This window comes from Erinaceus europaeus, chromosome 14 (genome assembly GCF_950295315.1).
Source record: "Erinaceus europaeus chromosome 14, mEriEur2.1, whole genome shotgun sequence".
Taxonomy (NCBI): Eukaryota; Metazoa; Chordata; class Mammalia; order Eulipotyphla; family Erinaceidae; genus Erinaceus; species Erinaceus europaeus.
The window spans coordinates 3792572-3812615 of NC_080175.1; the positions used below are offsets into that span (position 1 = coordinate 3792572).

Below are 20044 nucleotides of genomic sequence, written 5' to 3' on the forward strand. Positions count from 1 at the left end.
AGTCCCATGCCCTCCTGCTATGATATCTTCCCAGGCCTCCATTTCATCTATATTTTCACAGTTTTCATGTCACCCTGTGACAAAACACTGTGTGTGGGGGGGAAATAAATGAAAATAAAAATCAAGAGTATCTCATTCCAGAAATGGAATTCCTTGCGCAAAGGGAAGGCAGGCACATTCTGAGACATTATTTTATCTCATGTGTACTTACAAAACACATCCAATAACGTTTAATTTGAAGTGGCTTAAATGGACCATGTTAAACATCTCAACACACAGCCGAGGAGTGTGAACGAAACTTGCATTGTTGTCAACAGACCTCTAGAACTTTTTCATCTTGCAAAACGGAGAACTCTGAGCCCATTGGCTCTGAATCCCCCCCACCCTGTGTTCCCACTGCCAGGGCCTCTTCTTCCCGGCGCTCCTGTGGTGTGTTTTTTTTTTTTTTTCACTGCAGCGTGTGCACTCAACCAGGTGCGGCACCGCCTGGCCCCACTCCTGTGATTTGACGGCTTTCAAAGCTCCTACAAAATCCGACAGCATGAAACTAACCGTCTCTCTCACATCAGTACAATGTCCTAACGGTTTATCTCTGGCTCAGCACATGGAATGTCCTCCCCTCAGAATAACTTATTTTATAGGTCTGGGGAGATAGCATAAAAGTTCTGCAGAAAGACTCTCTCGTCTGAGGCTCCAAGGTCCCAGATTCAATTCCCCACACCATCAGCCAGAGCTGAGCAGGGCTCTGTTCTCTCTCTGTGTATCTTCCTCTGTATCAGTCCCTCTCTCTCTCTCTCTCTCTCTCTCTCTCTGTTTTAAAACAAAGTATCTTTTAAAAATTAATTTATTGGAGGATGACAGAGGACCTAGGAGGGTTGTATTGTTATGTGGAAAACTGAGAAATGTTATGCAAGTACAAACTACTGTATTTACTGTTGAATGTAAAACATTAATCCCCCAATAAAAATTTTTTTGAAAAAAAAAAGAAAGAAGGAAAAATTAACTTATTGGCAGTCTGGCGGTAGCACAGCAGGTTAAGTGCATACGTGGCAAAGTGCAAGGACCAGCATAAGGATCCCAGTACGAGCTTCCAGCTTCCCCTGCAGGAGAGTCGCTTCACAGGCGGTGAAGCAGGTCTGCAGGTGTCTGTCTTACTCTCCCCCTCTCTGTCTTCCCCTCCTCTCTCCATTTCTCTCTGTCCTATCCAACTACAACAACATCAGTAACAACAACAATAACAACTACAACTATAAAACAAGGGCAACAAAAGGGAATAAATAAATAAATTTTCTAATTAATTTATTTTGGGCAAGATTTTGGTGTACCCCATTAAGTACACATGGTACTAAGTGCAAGGACTTGCTCAAGGATCTGGGTTCGAGTCCCTGGCTCCCCACCTGCAGAGAGTATGGAAGCTTCGCAAGCAGTGAAGCAGGTCTGCAGGAGTCTATCTATGTCTCTCCCTCTCTATCTCCCTCTCCTCTCTCAATATTTCTCTGTCCAGTGCCATATAATTGAAAAAAATGTTTGTCAGGAGTTGCGGGTTCATAGTACTGGCCCCAGGCCCCAGGATAATCCTTTCTCTTGTTGTCGGCCTTTTTCTTTTTTTTTTTCTTTAACCAGGTCACTGCTCAGCTCTGCTTTATTGCGTGGGGGGTTATTGAACCTGGGACCTTGGAACTTCAGGCATGAGAGTCTGTTTGCATAACCATTATGCTACCTCTTCCACCCTTATTTTTTCTTTTATCCCCCTCCCTTTTTATTTATTGATTCCCTTTTGTTGTCCTTGTTGTTTTATTGTTGTAGTTATTATTGTTGTTGTTCTTGATGTCATTGTTGTTGGATAGGACAGAGAGAAATGGAGAGAGGAGGGGAAGACAGAGAGGGGGAGAGAAAGACAGACACCTGCAGACCTGCTTCACCGCCTGTGAAGCGACCCCCCTGTAGGTGAGAAGCTGGGGGCTCTAACCGGGCCGGTCCTTCCGCTTTGCCCCACGTGCGCTTAACCTGCTGCGTTACCACCCTACTCCCTCCCCCTTTTTTATTTGATAGGACAGAGAGAAAATGAGAGGGGATTCGGAGAGAGAGACACCTGCAGACCTGCTTCACCACTCATGAAGCGTTGCTGCTGACGGTGGAGAGCAGGGGCTCAAACCCAGGTCCTTATGTGGGTCTTTGTACATAGCACTGTATGCACTAAACCAGACGCACTGCTGCCAGCCCCTGTGTTTCATTTTTCGAGCCTCTTAATCTAGTCATTCTGAAGACATTGGACCAGTTGAAACTCCCATCAAGAATATGAAAGCAAGCCTTTTAATTTCAAGCCAGCGTTGCACACACCCCATGACTTCATATTAGTGATTTAATACTGATTTACAAAATTACAAGATAACAGGGGCACAATTCCACACCGTTCCCACCACCAGAGTTTTGTCCCCATTCCCTCCACTGAGAGTTGCGGTGGTTCTCCCAAGGTCACAGCTATGGATTGACTATTATTTCTATAACTCTCTGCCTATCTATCTATATCCCTGAGTCACACCTACACCTCTTTCTACTTCCTTTTTTCTTTCTTTCCTCTCTGGGTCCTGATGGAATTGGGGTTCAGAGTCCTCTGGTCATCTTTCCCTAAAACATTTCTACCCAAAATTCTTTCTGGGTTTCAGGAGATGGAAGGTCTGGCTTCCGTAACTGCTTCTCTGCTGGACATGGGTGTTGGCAGGTGGATCCACACCCCCAGCCTGGCTCTATCTTTCCCTAGTGCCATCTGATTTTAACTTAGCACAGGAATTCAGAGAAAAGACCAAGCAAGCCCTTTATCCTTGTGTTGTGAGAGTGGCAGCTGGCCAGCTCTCTTGGGGGGGACAGACTTCCCTGGAGCTGAGCAGTTCTGACTCCACCTCTTCCTCCACTAACCCTGGAGGCCATCTTTGGGGGAAGGGGGCCTGTCCAAAGCACTAGCTTTGCTTTGGATTGAGGGCACTTGGGGGCATTCACATAAAAGCTATTCCAGAGAGAAGGACTAAGATTTGAGTGGCAAGCGGAAAAACTCTGCCCTGGTTATTTGGGGTCCTTCAATGTGGGGTCTACTGTCTCCCCCTGCCTTCTTGCCAAGTCTCCCAGAAGACAGTCAGATTCAAAGCCTGCGGTCTGAGAAGTATTCTGTGTCTCCTATTTTTTATTCATTCATTCTTTCTTCCTTCCTTCCTTTCTTTCTTTCTCTTTCTTTCTTTCTTTCTTTCTTTCCTTCTTTCTTTGTTTTTAATAGAGTGGTTCCTTGTTAATAAAAGAAATGTACTAAGGACTCCTCCGGGAAGGCTCGGGAGTGGGAAGAAGCCGGGCTGTCTGTTCCCAGCCACCAGCGGGGACCAGATGAGAGCCAAAGTGCTCTGTCGGCCACCATCAACCCCCCAGGCACCCTCTGTCCCTCTGTTTGGAAACTGCGGCTCTTCTCATTCCCCAAGCACTCAGCAAGTCCCGAGCCCTGCCCACCCAGTCTCCCCACCCCTGGAGGGGGGGGGTGTCCATGTGTTTTTCCTTGAGCAAAGTGAATGTCCCCTCTGCTGGGGGGCAGGCACACCTGAGGGAATTCCACAAAGTGCAGGGTTAGAGGGGGCAACCCCCCCCCCAGAGTTGTTAAAATCATGCCCTGCTGTGGAAACAGGCCAGCCACTGAGTCCCAAGTGGTCAGCTAGTGATGCCGGTCTTTATTCTCACCCTCTTGCCTCTGTCTGTCTCATATCATGCAAAGGAAGGAACAGGCCAAGTTAGGGGCCAAAACACAGACACTGTGTGAGATAAAAGGCCCTGGGTGAGGGTCCCACAGACGGCAAATGCACACCCCCCACCCATGGGTGCAGGGCCTGTGGGAATACAGAATGATTCTGCAAATTACTCTCATGTCCGAGATCGCTGCCCTCTTTTCCCTGCTAAGTCACTCCGACACCTGTTATCACTTTTGAATGTCCTTCCATCCTTTATATTCCTCTTCCCTCTCTGGGCGCTGATGGAGTTGGGGCACAGAGCCCCCTTTCACCTTACCCCTAATATTTCCCCCCCCCTTTGGGAGCATGGACCAAACTTCTTTTTGGGGAGCAGCAGGTGGGAGTTGTGGCTTCTGTCATTGCTTCTCCGCCGGGCATGGGCGTCGGCAGGTGGATCCACACCCCCAGCCTGTTCGCGTCTGTCTTCCCCTCGAGGTCTTTCCGTGTTGTGTGATGTGGTGCTGAGCAGACACCCTGGGCCGTTTGATGCTCGATGGTGCTGAGCTGCCTTCTGTCCAGGTTCCATCCTGCCTTTTCAGATGCAGACGCAAGCACTACTCCATCACACACGGAGCCCTTTTGGTGCTTGCTGTGCATTGGTGCTTCCAGCAGGCCGGGCCTGAGGCGTCTTAAGGTGTGCATTCTACCCATAGAGCCACCTGCTCTCACCCCTGAGACATTAGATTGGGAGGTTTGATGGATATACACAGAACCGGTGTGTTTGAAAAGATGAAATGCATGGAATGTGGTCTGTGTCTCAATTAAAAGAGGAAAAGTGTGTCACTTAGTCACTTCGTCCCCCACAAACCAGGTGCTAGCCCAGCCCCACTCCTACTGGAGAAAGCTTTTGTGCTTCCTCTCCTCTCTCCTGCTCTCTCATACTATTTTAAAAAGTTGGTTCACACACATCACCGCGCACAAGGACCCAGGTTCAAGCCCTGGTCCCCACCTGCAGGGGGGAAGCTTTGCGAGTGGTGAAGCAGGGCTGCAGGTGTCTGTCTGTCTCTCTGCATCTCTATCTCCCTCTTCTTCTCTGGCTGTCTCTATCCAATAAATAAATAAAGATAACAATAAATAAATAAAAACAGATACTTTAAAAGAGAGAGAGAGGAAGCAATGACAGCTCAGGAGTGTGGACGTGGTGGCGAGTTAAGCCCAGGGGCGTCAGCTGCAGTAGGAAAGTGGGAGGGTGGCAGAGGGCAGGTGCGGGAGGCCTCAGGACTCAGCCCTCCTCCAACACCACTACTGCCTCTCTCTCCTGACAATAAATCCACCTTTTAAAATATATCAGTTATTTATTATTGGATAAAGACAGGGAAAATTGAGAAGGGAGGGGAGATACAGAGGGAGAGAGACAGAGCCCTGCTTCACCACTCACGAAGCTTTCCCCCTGCAGGTGGGCACCAAAGGCTTGAACCCGGGGCCTTGAGCACTGTGATGTGTGCGCCTAACCAGGTGTGCCACTGCTCGGCCCCCTCAGTAAATCCATCTGAAGAGGAAGACGCCAGGCTCACAAAACTGCCCTGACTGCCCCCTGGGACAGTTCTCTGGAAGACAGGTGGCCAGCAGGCTTCTCAGGACCTGGACTTGGGCACCGGGGGGAGAATGCCACTGGCCCAGTGGGCACGGCCCACCCACTCTGCCCTACAGCCTGCCTCTGTACGGGAGTGGGGTGAAGGGAGCGGCAGGATTGGGGGAGCAGAGGCGGATGGGAGGTTCTGAGTGGGGTGGTGGCTCAGGAACTTTGGGGGGTGGTGAGTTGTGGGCACACACGTGCATGATGGTGTGAAACGCTGCCCCTAAAGACTTATTGCAAGGGGGTCGGACGGTAGCACAAAGGGTTAAGCGCACATGATGCAAAGCGCAAGGACCGGCGTAAGGATCCCAGTTCGAACCCCCAGCTCCCCACCTGCAGGGGAGTCGCTTCACAGGCGGTGAAGCAGGTCTGCAGGTGTCTGTCTTTCTCTGTCTCCCTCATCTCTCTCCATTTCTCTCTGTCCTATCCAACAACAAATAATATTATCAACAACAATAATAACCACAACAAGGCTATAACAACAAGGGCAACAAAAGGGGGAAAGATGGCCTCCAGGAGCGGTGGGTTCATGGTGCAGGCACCCAGCCCCAGCGACAACCCTGGAGGCAAAAAAAAAAAAAAAAAAAGACTTCTTGCAAACCAGTGCTGCAATGAAATGAAATGAAAAAGGAAAGGAAGAAAGAAACAGAAGGAAGAAAAAGAAAGGGGAGGAAGAAAAAGAAGTGAAAGAGAGAAGAAAGAAAAAAGAAAAAGAAAGTGAAGAAAGAAGGAAGGAAGGAAAGAAGAAAAAGAAATAAAAGAAAGGGGAGAAATAAAAAGAAATGGAGAAATAAAAGGAAGGAGGGCGAGAAAGGGAAGGAAGGAAGGAAGGAAGGAAGGAAGGAAGGAAGGAAGGAAGGGGGAGTCGGGTGGTAGCACAGTGGGTTAAGAGACACTAGGACCGGCGTAAGGATTCTGGTTTGAGCCCCCGGCTTCCCACCTGCAGGGGAGTCGCTTCACAGGCGGTGAAGCAGGTCTGCAGGTGTCTGTCTTTCTGTCCCCCTCTCTGTCTTCCCCTCCTCTCTCCATTTCTCTCTGTCCTATCCAACAACAATAATAACTACAACAATAAAGCAACAAGGGCAACAAAAGGGAATAAATAAATATTTTTTTAAAAAAGAAACAAACGAAGAAGTAAGGAAAGAAAGAAAGAAAACAGAGAAAGAGAAAGAAAGAAAGAAAGAAAGAAAGAAAGAAAGAAAGAAAGAAAGAAAGAAAGAAAAGAAAGAGTGGTCCAGGAGGTGGCACAGTGTTAAAGCACTGAATTCTTAAGGGTAAGGTCCTGAGTTCGATCCCTGGCAGCACATGTACCAGAGTGATACCTGGTTCTTTCTCTCTCTCCTCTTTTTCTTTTTTTTTTTTTTAATATTTTATTTTATTTATTTATTTTCCCTTTTGTTGCCCTTGTTGTTTTATTGTTGTAGTTATTATTGTTGTTGTCATTGTTGGATAGGACAGAGAGAAACGGAGAGAGGAGGGGAAGACAGAGAGGGGGAGAGAAAGACAGACACCTGCAGACCTGCTTCACCGCCTGTGAAGCGACTCCCCTGCAGGTGGGGAGCCGGGGTTTGAACCGGATTCCTTATGCCGGTCCTTGTGCTTTGCGCCACCTGCGCTTAGCCCACTGCGCTCCTCTTACCTTTTTCATGAATACATAAATAAAATCTTAAAAAGAAAAGAGAGAAAGAAAGGAGTAAGGAAAGAAAGGGAGAGAGGGAGGGAGGGAAGAAGACTGGGGCCACCACTGAGGACACAACAGGAGTTTTCTCTCCATGCGTGTGGGGCCTGCGCCCAGCCCTTCCTCTTGACTCCAAAGCCCGCCCAGGAGCCTGGCATAAATGAAGGGTTCAATCAGTGTTTAACATTTATTAATAATTAACATCTGAGGCTATTTATAAGCAGCTGTGTGGGAAAGGCCCAGCTGGGACAGTGACAGGGTCAGAAGGTAAATTCCCAGTCTGCTGACACCCACTCAGGAAGTGGACTTCCTCAGTGACGGAGAGGGGCAGTGCCACGGAGGGGCACACGTGCTCAGCACTCAGAGGCCCAGCCCCCTCAGCTCTCACTCACCCGCCAGCTTCTCCCAGAGAAAAGTCAGTGAGCTCTAGTGTTTTAGGAATCTTTTTTTTTTTTTCTTTTCTTTTTTTTTCTTTTTACCAGGGCACTGCTCAGCTCTGGCTCATGGTGGTGTGGGGGACTGAACCTGGGACTTCGAAGCCTCAGTCATGAGAGTCTCTTTGCTTAACCATTATGCTATCTACCCCTCCTGTTCTAGGACTTTAAAAAAAAATCCAGGAGGTTGGTTGGTGGTGCACCTGATTGAGCATGAGCGTTGTCATGCACAAGGACCCAGGTTCAAGCCCCCCAGTCCCCACTTACAAGGGCAAAACATCATGAGTGGTGAAGCAGGGGTGTGTGTGTGTGTGTGTCCTCTTTCCTTTCCCTCTTAATTTCTGTTTCTATCCAATAAATAAATACTAAATAAAATATTGTTACAAAATTCATTTGTCTACTTTTTATTTGAATTTGCCCATAGCTCAGCTCAGGCTTAAGACGATGCTAGGGCTTGAACCTGGGATCTTGTATCCCTAGGCATGAAGATATTTTTGCATAACCAATACGCTATCCTTTTTGTTTGCTTGTTTTGCCTCCAGGGTTATCGCTGGGGCTCGGCGCCAGCACTGAGAAGCCACGGCTCCCGGAGGCCATTTTCTCCTTTTTTTTTAATTGGCTCGGACAGAGAGAAATTGAGAGGGGAGGAGAAGATAGAGAGGGAGCAAGAAAGATAGACACCTGCAGACCTGCTTCACCTCTGTCCTTGACAGTAATTCATTCATTAAAAAGGAAAACATCAGGCTGGGGACCTGATAGCATAAGGGGGCCGGCAGTGGCACACCAGATTAATGCACAAGTATCCAGGTCCGAGACCCAGGTCCCCACCTACAGGGGACAGCTTTGCAAGTGGTGAAGCAGGTCTGCAGCTGTCTGTCTTTCCCTCCTTGCTCCATTTCTCTCTGTCCTATCTAACAACAACGACAACAGTAACAACAACAATAACCACCACCACCACAACAACAACAACAAAAACAAGGGCAACAAAAGGGAAAATAAATAAATAAATAAATATAGAAAAATTTAAAAAAGAAAGAAAGAAGAGGGAGAAAGAAAGAAGGGAGCTTGACATCTTGTTCTTCTTTTTCATTATTATTATTTCGGTCCGGGTGGTCTCCTTTGGTATTCCTAGTTGATCCGGGAGAGGAGAGGAGAGGAGAGAAAGAGATCTGCTGCTCGTAGCTCCGCCTCCGGAAGTCCAATGTCATTATTATTATTATTTTACTAAAGCACCATTTACCTCTGGCTATCAGCAGTGCTGAGAATTGAACATGGAGCCCGCACATGCTAGTTCCCCAGCCCCAAGAGAACTCCACAGTGTTTACATAACCGTGCTCAAGACCCAGCTTCAAGCCTCAGGTCCCCTCCTGCAGGGGAGTCACAGGTGGTGGAGCAATGTTGCAGGTGTTTCTCGCTTTCTCTCTCCCTTCTCTGTGTCCCCGTTCCCTCTCAATTTCTGTCTCTATCCAATAGGAGGGGGGGCTTTATTTATCGGGGTCTGTATCCCAGTCAGTGTGACCTTGGGGAAGCCACACTAAGGCTCCAGGCCTCTATAAGATGGGGTCATCAGAAAAGGTAATAGCAGCAAATGCTGGAGAGGGTGTGGGGTTAAAGGAACCTTCCTGCACTGCTGGTGGGAATGTCAATTGGTCCAACCTCTGTGGAGAACAGTCTGGAGAACTCTCAGAAGGCTAGAAATGGACCTACCCTATGACCCTACAATTCCTCTCCTGGGGATATATCCTAAGGAACCCAACACATCCATCCAAAAAGATCTGTGTACACATATGTTCTTGGCAGCACAATTTATAATAGCCAAAACCTGGAAGCAACCCGGGTGTCCAACAACAGATGAGTGGCTGAGCAAGTTGTGGTCTATATACACAATGGAATACTACTCAGCTGTAAAAAATGGTGACTTCACCGTTTCCAGCCGATCTTGGATGGACCTTGAAAAAATCATGCTGAGTGAAATAAGTCAGAAACAGAAGGATGAATATGGGATGATCTCACTCTCAGGCAGAAGTTGAAAAACGAGATCAGAAAAGAAAACAGAAGTAGAACCTAAAATGGATTTGACATATCACACCAAAGTAAAAGACTCGGGTAGGTGGGTGGGTGGGGAGAATACAGATCCATGAAGGATGACAGAGGACCTAGTGGGGGTTGTATTGTTATATGGGAAACTGGGGAATGTTATGCATGTGCAAACTATTGTATTTACTGTTGAATGTAAAACATTAATCCCCCAATAAAGAAATTTAAAAAAATATGGGGTCAGCCCTGGGGCCTGCGGGAGGAGCGGGGATGCAGGTGAGGCGTGGCCCAGCTCTGGTGCTCAGTGACAGTCCTGCCACTTCATGTCGTTAGAATCCTTGTTGGCTCAACAGAAATTGAACCTGACCAATTAAATAGGATTGAATGAAGACCAAGGAGACCACTGGAAATTTTACATTGCAGGAGTGAGTTATTTAAACGTGGCCCCCCATGTGGTCTGGGAGGTGGCGCAGTGGTAAAGCTTTAGACTCTCAAGCATGAGGTCGCGAGTTCGGTCTCCGGCAGCACATGTGCCAGAGTGATGTCTGGTTCTTTCTCTCTCCTCCTATCTTTCTCATAAATAAATAAAATCTTTTTAAAAAAAAGGTGGCCCCCCCAGAGATGAGACAAGAAGCATCAGACGGCATTGGTCCTGTGAAGTCATTGAATACATTTTAGAACAAAATCTCTCTTTTCAAAAGACACACACACAAGATTTATTCCTTTATTAATGAGAGGGAAAGAGGATAGAGAACCAAAGCATTGGGGGGCCGGGTGGTGGTGTGCCTGGTTGGGTGCACACATTACAGTGCATAAGGACTCAGAGACTCCGGTTCAAGCCCCCAGTCCCCACGTGTAGAGGGAAAGTTTTGTGAGTGGTGAAGCAGGGCTGCAAGTGTCTCTCTGTCTCTCTCCCTCTCTGTCTCCTCCTCCCCTCTTGATTTATGGCTGTCATTATCCAATAAATAAATAAAATTAAACATTTAAAGAGAAAAGGGGCCAGGTGGTGGTACAACTGGCTAAGTGCACATGTTACAGTGCGAAAGGACCCAGATTTGAGCCCCTGGCTCCCACCTGCAGGGAGAAAGCTTCACAAATGGTGAAGCTTCAGGGCTGCAGGTGTCTCTTTGTCTCTCTCCCTCTCTATCTCCCCCTCCCCTCTCGATTTCTGGCTATCTCTATCCAATAAATAAATAAAGATAATATAAAAAATGTAAAAAAAGAAAATATAAAAAAATAAAGAGAGAGAGAGAGAGAACCAGAGCATCATTTCAGCATACTCAAAGCCAGGGATTGAACCTAGGACCTTATATCTGAGAGTCCAACATTGCATCCACTGTGCCACCTCTTTGTAAGTGGAGTCATCACGCTGCAGGGCAGCCGGCATCAGCACTGCATTCCTGTTCAGAGCTGAATACCACTGGGTGTGCCTGAACCTCGTACTGTGTGTCCATTCCATGGACAGCTGGGCTGTTTTCTCTTTGCTGGCTGTGACTAACACTGTGGTGGCCAGTGTCCAAGCACTTTACTAACATCCTGCTTTCCATTCTTCCTTGTATCTACCTGGAACTGAAATCACCACTGGGGCTGGTGGCGGAGGGGGGAGGGGTGCCCCTGGTTTAGCACATGTATTGCTCTACCCAAGGACCCAGGTTCAAGCCTCCAGTCCCCACCTATAGGAGAGAAACTTTACAAGAAGCTTTACAAGTGGTGAAACACAGCTGCAGGTGTCTGTCTCTCCCTCTCTCCTCCTCCTATTCCATCTCAAATTCTCTCTGGTCTATCAAATAAAATAAATAAAAAATTGTTTTAAGATTTTATTTATTAATGGAAAGATAGGAGGAGAGAGAGAGAGGAAAAAAAAAAAAACAGACATCACTCTGGTACATGTGCTACCAGGGATTGAACTCAGGACCTCATGTTTGAGAATCTAGTGCCTGGGTGGAGGGTAGATAGCATAATGATTCTGCAAACAGACTCTCATGCCTGAGGCTCCAAAGTCCCAGGTTCAATCCCCCATACCACCATAAGCCAGAGCTGAACAGTGCTCTGGCTAAAAAAAATAAAATAAAATAAAATAAAATAGAATCTAGTGCCTTAGCCACTGTGCCACCTCCCAAACCACAATAAAGTTTTTTATTTATTATTTTTTTTTATTTAAGTACTGGCTTCTATTGTAACTGAGAGTTCTTTTTTGAGGAACTGCCGAACCCCTCCTCACACTGATTCTTTCAGTTTATCTTCCTGCCACTGGTCCCCCAATCCTCTGCCTTCTCTATCATCTCACCAACTCTGTTTCTTTTTATTTTCTTTTTTTTTTTTAAAGATTTTATTTATTTATGAGAAAGACAGGAGGAGAGAGAAAGAACCAGACATCACTCTGGCACATGTGCTGCCGGGGATCGAACTTAGGACCTCATGCTTGAGAGTCCAAAGCTTTATCACTGCGCCACCTCCTGGACCACCTCTGTTTTTTTTTTTTTAAAGACTGTTTTATTTACCTTATTTTTAGTCACCACTGGAACTTCACCACCTCAGGCTGGCTTTCCCTGCCCCCCCATACAAAGACAGAGATAAGGACAGAGACAGAGAGAGAGCGACACCACAGAAGCTTCCCCCAGTGTGATGGCGGCCAGCCTTGAGCCTGGCTCTCGGAACACAGCAAGCAAGAGAGCCGTCATGCTGGTCTTCAAGGTTTATGTTTTTCAAAGGTCTGTTTATCAAAGGGGCCAGGCAGTGGCACACCTGATTAAGCACACATATCACCAGGCAGAAGCACCAGGATTCGACTCTCTTTTTCTCCCTCTCGCTGCCTCCCCTCTTCTCTTACTTTCTCTCTGTCCTGTCAAATAAAAACAGAAAGAAAAAAATAGCCTCCAGGAGCAGCGGATTCATAGTGCAGGTGTCGAGCCCCTGTGATAATCCTGGTGGCAAAAAAAAAAAAAGGGGGGGGGGGGAGTCGACGGTAGCGCAGCGGGTTAAGCGCACGTGGCGCAAAGCGCAAGGACCGGCATAAGGATCCGGGTTCGAGCCCCCAGCTCCCCACCTGCAGGGGAGTCGCTTCACAGGCGATGAAGGTGAAAGACAGACACAGGCAGGTGTCTGTCTTTCTCTTCCCCTCTCTGTCTTCCCCTTCTCTCTCCATTTCTCTCTGTCCTATCCAACAATGACGACATCATCAACAACAATAACAACCATACGACAGGGCTATAACAACAAGGGCAACAAAAGGGAAAAATAAATAAATATAAAAAATGTTATAAAAGAAGTTTGCTTATCAATGTGTTAATCTACAAGAGGGAGAGAGAGGATGAGAGTGCCACTCTGGCATATGGGATACCCGGGATCCAATTCAGCACCTCATGTCTGAGAGCCCAATGCTCTGCCCACTGTGCCACCTCCCGGGCCACTCTCATTCCTTTCTTTAGTTAATTATGTGGCGGCAGGGGAAGTGGGGCAGGGGCAAAACATGGGCCCTGCACACAGGGGCTCCGGAGCTGTCCCTGGACTACACACACTGAAGCGGTGCTCTGTTCTCCCTCTCATTAAATAAAGCAATCTTCAAATAGTGGGAAGTCAGGGCCAGGCCTTGGTGCACCCGGTTAAGTGCTTATATCACCATGCTTGAGGATCTGGGTTCAAGTCCCTACTCCCCACCTGCAGAGAGGAAACTTCATAAGCTTTAGAGCAGGGGAGGGAAGGGGAGATAAGGAAAAGGAAGCAGGGAGAGGGAGAGACAGAGATACCTGCAGTCCTGCTTCACCACTTGCAGAGCTTTCCCCCTGCAGGCGGAGACCAGGGCCTCGAACCTGGGTCCTTGGGCATTGTAACATGGCATTCAATCAGATGGGCCTCCACCCTTTTTTTCTTTTCTTTTCTCTTTCCTTTTTTGCCAGAGTACTGCTCAGCTCTGGCTTATGGTGGTGTGGGGGACTGAACTTGGGGCGTAGGAGCCTCAGGCATGATAATCAGTTTGCATAACCATTATACTACCTTCCCCCACCCCCCTTTTCATCTGATAGTATAGAGGGAAATTGAAGGTGAGTGGAATCTACAGAAAGAATATATAGGTCTCTCTCCCTCTCTATCTTCCCCTCTCCTCTCAATTTTTCTCTGTCCTGTCCAATAAATAAATTGTCAGAAGTCACCCTGGTGGGCACAGGGTGGCGTCTCACTGTGTTCTGGTCTGCATTCCCCTGGATGGTGGCATCTTTTCCTGTGCCCACTGGCTGTTTATTTATCTTGATCTGAGAAGTGTCTGTTCCCCTCTGCCCGTGTTTGATTGGGTGTCTGGTGGCGCTGTTGGGAGGTGTTTTTTTCTCACACACATTTGCAAGTTCACAGCTCTGGGTCACATGGTTCATTCTGATGGAGAGACCCAGAGAAGCAGAGGGAGGAGACACTGCAGCATCTAAGCTTCCTCTGTTGCCACAGCAACCCCACAGCGGTGCCAGCTTGAGCCTGCATCGGGTACCCTGCACCCTGCCCGGCGAGCTATCTCTTTGGCCCTGGAGTGTGCTTTTGAAAAGCACGCTGGGGGTTCTGAAACAGCTCCCAGGCTGTGGCCTGGGAGGCGAGTGCCGGACCTGGAAGCACGAGGTCCTAAGTTTGAGCCTTGGTATCGCCTATGTCATAGCAATACAGATAGAGTATTAAATGGAAATGTCAAGTATATGATCAAATTATACGTGTGTTCAATGAAATCCTTCTGTAAAAAAATAATTCACAGGCTGGGGGCCTATGGGCTCAGGCTTTTATTTTTGTTATTTATTTATTTTACCAGAACACTGCTCAGCTCTGGTTTATAGTGGTGCGGACAGATTGAACTTGGGTCTTCGGAGCCTCAGGCATGAGAGTCTCTATGCATAACATTTATGCTGTCTACCCCTGCCTGTGATCTTTTTTTTTTTAATTTTTAAAATTTTTGTTGCCTTTTTGTTGCCCTTGCTTTTTATTGTTGCTGTAGTTATTGTTGTTGTTATTGATATCATTGTTGTTAGATAGGACAGAGAGAAATGGAGAGAGGAGGGGAAGACAGAGAGGGGGAGAGAAAGACAGACACCTGCAGACCTGCTTCACCACTCGTGAAGCGACTCCCTTGCAGGTGGGGAGCCGGGGGTTCGAACCAGGATTCTTATGCCGGTCCTTGCGCTTTGCACCATGTGCACTTAACCGGCTACACTACAGCTCGACTTCCCTTTGATCTTTTTTAAAGATTCATTTTTTACTTACTGTAGATGATAGAGTTTCTCACTTGACGTGTCCAGTCAGTACATGCAGAGCCGGGAATTGAACCTGGGGCCTCAGGCACAGGAGTTTGGTGTGCTAGCCTCACTACTACTTTTATCTTCACTTATTTATTTTTGTATTGGATCGGGTTATACCTGCATGGTGGCCATTTCCCCCCCCCCTTTTTTTTGATCTGATAGTATAGAGGGAAAGCGAAGTGGGGGGGGGAGAAATATACAGAGAGAGAGACACACACACACACACACCACAGCATTTGCTTCACCGCTTACAAAACTTTCCTTCTGCAGGTGGGGACTGAAGGCTTGAACCGGGATCCTTGAGCTTGGTAGTTTGTACATAGCCAGGCGTGCCACAGTCCTCCGCCATATTATTATTGTTATTGTTGTCATTCTTCTTGTTGGTTATTTTATTTATTTTTGACCAGAGCACTGCTCAGCTCCGGCTTATGGTGGTATGGGGATTGAACCTGAGACTCTTTGCATAACCATTATGCTATACCCCCACCTTTGTTGTCATTATTCTTACCTTGATAGGCATCCCGTTTCAGACAGACACACAGACACTACAACACAGAAGCCTTGCAGAACCACTAGGCCGGACCTCTGGGCCTGGCCCTGCCACAGCCCAGTCGGCCCCTCCGGGAGGACCAAGAAACAACTCCAGGCCCAAGACGCCTTCAGACCACACGGACGCTGGGCCTGTGGCCACTTTTCTTATCGCCATTTCTGGACGAGCACGGAGGGCCACTCAGGACCCAGGATCTTGTGTAGGGCAGCATCTTCCTTGCACGGGTCATGACACCTTCTGTGGGGGGAAACCCCCGCGAAACACACGTTTTAAGCCATCAGGCAGGGCTGTGGGGGTCAGTGGTTAGTGTGGACGCCCTGACCTTGAGGTTGTGTGTGGTGGGCATGGGGCTGGAGGCCCGGGGGTGGGGAGGGAGGGGCCACCGAGTCACATTCAGAAAGTAAAAATAAACAAATAAATGTGTTGGGCATCTGGGTGTCTGCTCCCGGCAAGTGGGGTGGCGACCCTGGGTGGCCTCTCTGAGCAGAGGGGCAGCGGGACCCCCTTCCCCCACCTGGTTTGAGATGTAGGGTGGGGGGCAGGGGCCTGGGATCCCCCGCTATCTGGGGCTGCCCCCCACCCCCATTTCAACCCGGTTCCTAACGTCTCAACCCGGCTTCACAGCACAACCCGCCGGGGCTGCGGGCTCCGTGCAGACCGCGATGGGGCTCCCAGAAAACGCGCGGCGACTGGGGGAGGGGGGCGGCCACCCCTGGGTGCTGCGTGGCCGTGTAGGACCCTCCAGCCGCGGCCGGAGCCCAGGTCGGGTCTAGAAGGGCCTGGGCCGCCCGTAGTGGTGGTCAGCTTGCAGCCCCCTGCCCCCCAAGGCGCCGCGCCCCTCGATCTGCGAGGCCGGGGGTCCGCACCCGGGGGGATCCCCTACAAACAGCTCCCCGAAAGCAGCCCGCGCTCGCCCGGAGCAGGCGGCCGCCGCGCCAACTTCCAGCCTCCCCCCCCCATCCGGATCCGGATTCGGGGCGCGCAAGTGCCCCCAGCGGCCGGCCGGCGCCTGACCCCGCCGGGCAGGCCTGGCGAAAGCTGCCCCCCCACCCCGGAAGGGGCTCGGAGGGAGGCACATGGGTCTGGGGGGCGGGCAGGGCCACCCCTGGGTGCTGCGCGCCGGCCCGCGTCCCCCCACGTGGCCGGCCGCCGGGGGGCCCACGTGGAAGGAGGGACCGCGGAGAGGGAGGGAGAGAGGGAGGGATGGAAGGAGGGACCGCGGAGAGGGAGGGAGGGAGGGATGGAAGGAGGGACCGCGGAGAGGGAGGGAGCGCCCCCAGGTCCCGGGCCGCCCCCCACTTCTAGCCTCGGGGGTGCCCACGGACTCGGGGGTCCCCCGCGCTGCTCCCCAGCGGGGCTCGGGCTCCCGGGGGCCGGGGGGCGCGGCCGGCCATGTGGGGTTGTGTCATTGGTTTGCACGCAGACCCCGCCTTTGCCAAAAAAAAAAAAAAAAAAGCAGAAGCCGCCGGCGCCCCCCGCCCGGCCTCCCCTCCCCCGCCCCCGCCGGGCCGCGGGGTGGGCTCCCAGCTCCCCCTCCGCCCCCAGGCCCCGGGGCCCGTCCGCCCGCACGCACAAGGCGCAGGACGCCCGCGGCCCCGGGTCCGAGCTGGGCGCCGCATCCCGGTGAGCGGGGGGGCGGGCGGGGCGGTGGGCGGAGCAGGGCGGGCCGGGCCGGGCCGGGCCGGCGGGGGAGGGGGAGGGGGAGGGGAGGGGAGGGGGGGAGGGGGCGGGCAGGGGGAGGGGCGGGCGCCCGGAGATTAAGTTTTTGTGTGCGCCGCCCCGGCGCGCGTGTCAGTGCGAGGTGGCCGGAGCGGCCGCAGCAGCGGGCGGCGGAGGAGCGGGCGGCGCGGGCGGGGGGCCATGCCGCGCTAGGGGGCGGGAGGAGGAGGAGGAGGGAGGGCGGGAGCCTCCGCCGCCGCCGCCGCCGCCGCGCCGCCTCCCGGGTGGGCGCCCTTCGCCGCGGACGCCGGCGGCCCGGGCCGAGGTAAGGAGGAAGGGGCCCTGGGGCGGGGGGCTCACCTGCGCCCCGGGGGTGGGGGCGCTGGGGGCCGGGGGGCGCGCGCCGGCCTCCGGGCGCATCGCGGGGCCCGGCGCCCCGGCGTGGGGGGCCCGGTGGGTGGGGGGGGCGAGTGCCGGTGGGTGGGGGGCCCCCTGCGCGCCCCCAGCCGCCGGGTTCGCGTTGTTGCGGCGAGTTGACGAATGCCAAGTAGGCGGCCGCCTTCCTCCCCATCGGGACCTGCTGCAGAATGGGGGGGTGCGCCCCGAGCGCAGGGGGTCCCCGCGCCGATCCCCGGGCCGGGTGGGTGCGCGGGGGCCGCGGCCGGGCCGGGCCGGGCTCGCCGCGGGGACAATACGGCGGGTCCCCCGGGACGGGGTCCGAGCGCGGGCCTGGCGCCGCGGGGCGGGGGTGCGGGGCGCGGGGGGGGGCTCCCAGGGGTGCGGCCCCGCCGACCGGGCAGCCCGCGCGGCGCCCCCGGAGCGCGGGGAGGGAGGCGAGCGCGGCCTTTTGTTGTGCCGGCCCCGCATTGTTGGCCGCGGGGCCGCATCTGCCGCCTCCGCCCGCCCGGTCGCCGCGCCCGCCAAAGTCGCGGGGCGGGGGCGCGGGGCGGGGGGCCGGGCCTGGCCTGCGCCCCGGCCGCGCTCCCGGGGCCCCGCTCCCGGCCCCCGCCGCCCCCGCCGCCCGCACACTTTGCGGGTGGGGCGAGCCCCCAAGAAGAAAGTTTCGCCGGAGGGGCCGGGGAGGGCGCACCCCGGGGCGGAGGGGACGGCGGGGTGGCGCGGTCTCGGGGGCCGGCCGGCTGGGGGGGGCGGGGGAGGAAGCGCTTTTCTTCCTCCAGCAGGTCACTTTCTCCCCCTGCACCCCCCGGTGTCCCCCGGCTCCCCGGGGCCTGCCTCCAGCCCGCGGCCCACGCGGCACCTCGGGGCGCACAGGCCGCAGCTCGGCAGCGCGGCGCCGCGGCGACACTCGCTCCGGTGGTGGCCGGGTGCTGGCCGCGGGGCTCGGGGCGGCGGGAGCGCGCTCTGGGGGTGGGGGCCGCTCCCTCCAAGGGTCCAGGGCCCACGACTCTGTCCACAAGGGGATCGAGGGCTGCTTGGCCCGGGGACCCGGCAAGGAAGGAAAGCAGAGCTTTCTCCTAGGAAGTGGTGGCCTGCTGACCAGGACCAGAGTCGCCACGCCAGGCCCGGTGGCCCTAAGCTGTTAGAACAGACCTGAATGGATACACCACTTTACTCCCCGCCCCCCCCCCCACTTTATTTTTTCTTTCTGTAACGATGGGAGAGCCGGTTAAGTTCTTAGAGAGTCCTGTGTGAGTGGCTTCAGGGGGGTAGACGAGAGAATTCCAGTCTATAAATATGCATCGGGAATTTAAAATGCTAAGTGGCTGATTTGCAATTCCGTTGGATATGCTAGAGACGGCTGGTATATTTTTATCTGACATGGATCATTTGGAGGGGCCGTTTATTTTGGTGAGTTCACAAAGTGGTGGCAGCCTCTCTGCCGACTCTGGCAGAATCTATCAGACTCTCGCTCGCTCCCTCCCTCTCTTCCCTTCTCTATGCTGAGGCGGCGGGTCCGGAGCTCAACTCAGAGCGAGCTGAGGAGCGAGCTTCTTCCTGCTCAGCACCAAAAGCTACCAGATGACCTCTAGGGCCTCAAGTCGAACTCCTGTATGTACTTTGGAGAAGTCTAGTGTCTTGGAAAGAGGAAAAAAAAAAACATATATATATGTATATATATATATATATATATACACACACATACATATATATGGGTCGTTTACATTTTGACAAGACGGGGGATTTAGAGAGTGCTGTTTTTCTACGAATCTGGTTTCAGACAGAACTTCCAGCCATTATAAAGCGACATGCAAAATGCTTATCACCTTTTCAGTAGCTTTAATATTGAAACAGGATTCCTGCCCCCAAGTAAGATAGGGAAAGGAGGGGGGGGTGCATATCTCAAGTGGGAGCTAAAACATGAAATTTCCTTTTGTCTGACTACGAAGCTCAAAACTGTTCTGTTAAAGTCTCCTGTTAAAAAAAATTAAAACAAGCAAAACAAAAATACAACGTAGTAAGTACCCTTTTTATTGTCCCTCCCCCAAAGCAAAGTTAAGACAGAAGATTCTAAGAGGGTAGGGGAAAAGAAGAAAGAAAGAAAGAAAGAAAGAAAGAAAGAAAGAGAAGGCCTTCTTTGCAAAGTCTGCCTATAGTCCCCAGTGCGGTTGGACCTTAGCCGGGAATGCACTTGCTTCTAATGAAACCACTTTAATTGTTCACACTTGATTAAGTATAACAGGACCAAACAAAGGAAATAAGCCGGCATATTTCTGTAGAGCATCAAAGGGGTTTGGTCAAAGTGTGGACGTGGCCTCACCCCCTCCCCCTCCCCACCTGCCCCTGGTACCCCGGGAGTTAGGGCTGCCCTGATTGGTCCTCTGTGCCCCTAGGGTAGGGGACCCACATGGGCCCTGCAGAGGCAGGGGTGTAGTAGAGTGAGTGTTTAGATCTTGGGGTTGGAGCTGTTTTGGAACCCAACCTGGTGCTTTGGGTTTGCAGAAAATGTCTGTTGTCTCCACCCCCTCCCCCCTTGTCTAATTGTATCTTGATAAGATTGGGCGAGGGTGGTAGGGCCCATCGCACTGTGGGCCTGGGTTATTTATGACTTTGCTCGGGGTCTTTAAAGCTGGCCCTCTGAATGGGCTGGGTGTTGTTCTCTTGGCTGAGCGGAACAGAG

The 20044-nt window shown here is 51.9% G+C and overlaps 1 protein-coding gene across 2 annotated transcripts in view; it reads left to right on the forward strand.

Annotated features, from left to right (window-relative positions):
* Positions 1-17152: 17152 nt before the first annotated feature.
* Positions 17153-20044, forward strand: part of CTBP2 (C-terminal binding protein 2) — a 95157-nt gene continuing 92265 nt past the window's right edge. Inside the window, exon 1 of one of the 2 annotated variants that reach the window (XM_060171097.1) lies at positions 17153-17290. The gene's annotated coding sequence lies outside the window, so the exon portion shown is untranslated. The remainder of the gene's footprint in view (positions 17291-20044) is intronic. The other variant, XM_060171098.1, reaches the window with a different exon arrangement.